Below are 2,694 nucleotides of genomic sequence, written 5' to 3'. Positions count from 1 at the left end.
GGAGAAGGAAATGGCAACCCACTCCGGTGTTCTTGCCTGGAGAATCCCAGGGACGGGGGAGCCTGGTGGGCTGCCGTCTCTGGGGTCGCACAGAGTCGGACACGACTGAAGTGACTTAGCAGCAGCAGTAGCAGTATCCTTCAAAATATAAGCAAACAAGTCTAGAAAACAATAAATGCCTATATCGAGAGCTCGTCTACTTCTCTAATGGCAGGATTATTTCTGAAACATTATATTAGTCACTTAGGGCTATCACAACAAAGTACTACAGTGTGACTTCATCAACAGAAATACATTTTCTCGCAGTTCTGGAGACTAGAAGTTCAAAATCAAGGTGTCCACGGGCCTTGCTCCCTGAAGTCTCTAGGGAGAATCCTTCCTTTTCCCTTCTTAGCTTCTTGGTGCATGCATGCTAAGTCGCTTCAGTCATGTCCAACTCTTTGCAACCCTTTGGACTGTAGCCTGCCAGGCTCCTCTGTCCATGGGATTCTCCAGGTAAGAATACTGGAGTGGGTTGCTGTGCCCTCGTCCGGGGGATCTTCCTGACCCAGGGATCGAACCTGCCTCTCTTATATCCCCTGCAGACAGGTTCTTTACCACTAGTGCCACCTTGGTGGCCGCTGGAAATCCTTGTATTACTTGGCTTTTAGTTGTATCACTCCAACCTCTGCCTCTATTGTCACATGGCTTTCTCCCTGTGTCTCTCCTCCTGTTCTTACACGGACCAGCTTTATTAATCTGCCTGAACGGCTATAACAAAATATGATAACTGTATGGCTTAAGCAACAGTCATTTTTTTCCCTCACAGTTCTGTCTATAAGAGCTAGAAGGCCAAGATCAAGGTGCTAGCTGATTTGGAAGGTCATGAATGTGAGAGGAACACCATTCAACCTGGTACATTCCCCTAAACAAATAATAATCTCTTATGTGTTTAAATGAAATAAAGAAAATGTCTTTATAAGGTGTACCAGAAAAAGAAAGCTCAGTGAATACCTTAAGAATCCATCCTATTCAGTCATCCATCCCATCAGTTCTCAATGTGCGATGTAAGGACCATTTAACCCAATCCAACTTTGGGAGGGGCTGATTAAAAATGTAGGTTACGTGCTTGCTCCTGCAACAGATATACTAAAATTGGAATGATACAGGGAAGGCTAGCATGCCCCTGCCCAAAGATGACATGCAGATTTGTGAAGGATTCCATATATTTTAATGCAGATTATTAAACATAGTGTAAAGTGAGAGATTTTTCTGGAAGGAGATTTCTCTAGGTGAGAAAAATGACTGTCCAAGTGAATCTTATTTTCTATCTCTATCGCCAAATCTCAGATATTTCCAGAGTTATCTTTCTCCCGCCTTTGCCATGCCTGGCCTCCTGGAACACCCAGTTCCTCCTCAGCTCAGCCCAGGCACAAGTAAACCCCCTTTCTTGAGTGTCTCTTCATGCAGCTAAGACAGGCTGGCATTCAAAAATGACTTAGCTGAATATGATGAGAAACCAAAAGAAAATATAGGCAACACAGTAATAGTCACTAGGCTTTCAGGTTACAGAGAGAACTCTGAGTCAATGTCAACAGCAATGGAAGGACTAGAGCCCTATCAGAAACACCTTCCTTCCCTGCTCCCTAGAGATCTCTGCGGGGTGGCCTCAGGCCACAGCTTGATTTCTAACCTCCAGGAGCTGGCCCTTCCCTACCAAACTAGAGTTTCTAAAGACTAACCAGGGGCCTCCCTGGTGGCTTAGTGGTAAAGAATCTGCCTGCCAATGCAAGAGACTCAGGTTCAATCCCCAGTCTAGGAAGATCCCACATGCCACGGAGCAACTAAGCCCACGCACCACTATTGAGCCTGTGCTCTACAGCCAGGGATCCACAGCTACTGAAACCTGCTCACCCTAGAGCCTGTGCTATGCAGCTGGAGAAGCTACTGCACTGCAGCGAAGAGAAGCCCCTGCTTGCTGCAACTAGAGAAGAGCCCACGCAGCAGCAAAGACTCAGCACAGCCAAAAACAAATAAATAAAAACAAATAAAGAGCACCCAGAAGTCACTCGTCTCCTAAGTCAGGCACTTGAGGTGGGGGCTTGGGGGGTGGTGGTCCACAATCATCCACTATGAGCAGAGGACAGAGCCTGTTCTTTGTTGCCCCCTTGCCCAACGCCGTACCTGGCACATCCTGGGGCTCAATGTAATGTCTCTTGGGTGAGAATTTAAACCTCTGCCTCACACAAATGATCAGAGCAACCCAAAGTCTTCCCACTTAATCCCGGCTTTGGATCTGAGGGCCGCACTTTCTTCAAGTTGTTGGGGTTGTCATGGCGGGCTTTGGGGCTTTGGTTATCTGCCCCACCCACTTCGGGGGCACCTTAGGGCCTTTGTCTCAGGAAAGTGTAAAGTCTCTTCATGACTAGACAACTCTATTCACTAAAGCTCTTCAACCACATGTTGAAGAGTCCTCACTCTACTAGACGGGAACTGACACACCCTGACCGGGGATCAGCAGACCAACCTCTTCATTTTGAAAGAAGGGAGCTGAGGCCCAGAGAATGTTCAGGCACTTTCGCAGGCTCTCAGAGCCATTCCATGGCAGAGATGTCCTTGGAACTCAAATTACTGAATGCCCAGATCTGGACTTGTTTCCCTCATCGCTCAGCATTCCTCTGCCCCTCCACCCGTTTTCTCTAGAATGGTGACCTC

At 47.3% G+C, this 2,694-nt stretch overlaps 1 non-coding gene across 1 annotated transcript; it reads left to right on the top strand.

Moving 5' to 3' along the window:
* Positions 1-1,108: 1,108 nt before the first annotated feature.
* On the top strand, positions 1,109-1,210 carry LOC112580728. The gene has a single exon (XR_003105067.3). It is a non-coding gene; the product is annotated as a U6 spliceosomal RNA (small nuclear RNA).
* The last annotated feature ends 1,484 nt before the right edge of the window (positions 1,211-2,694 follow it).

Source organism: Bubalus bubalis, chromosome 19, assembly GCF_019923935.1.
Source record: "Bubalus bubalis isolate 160015118507 breed Murrah chromosome 19, NDDB_SH_1, whole genome shotgun sequence".
Taxonomy (NCBI): domain Eukaryota; kingdom Metazoa; phylum Chordata; class Mammalia; order Artiodactyla; family Bovidae; genus Bubalus; species Bubalus bubalis.
This window is presented reverse-complemented; position numbering and strand designations above follow the sequence as displayed.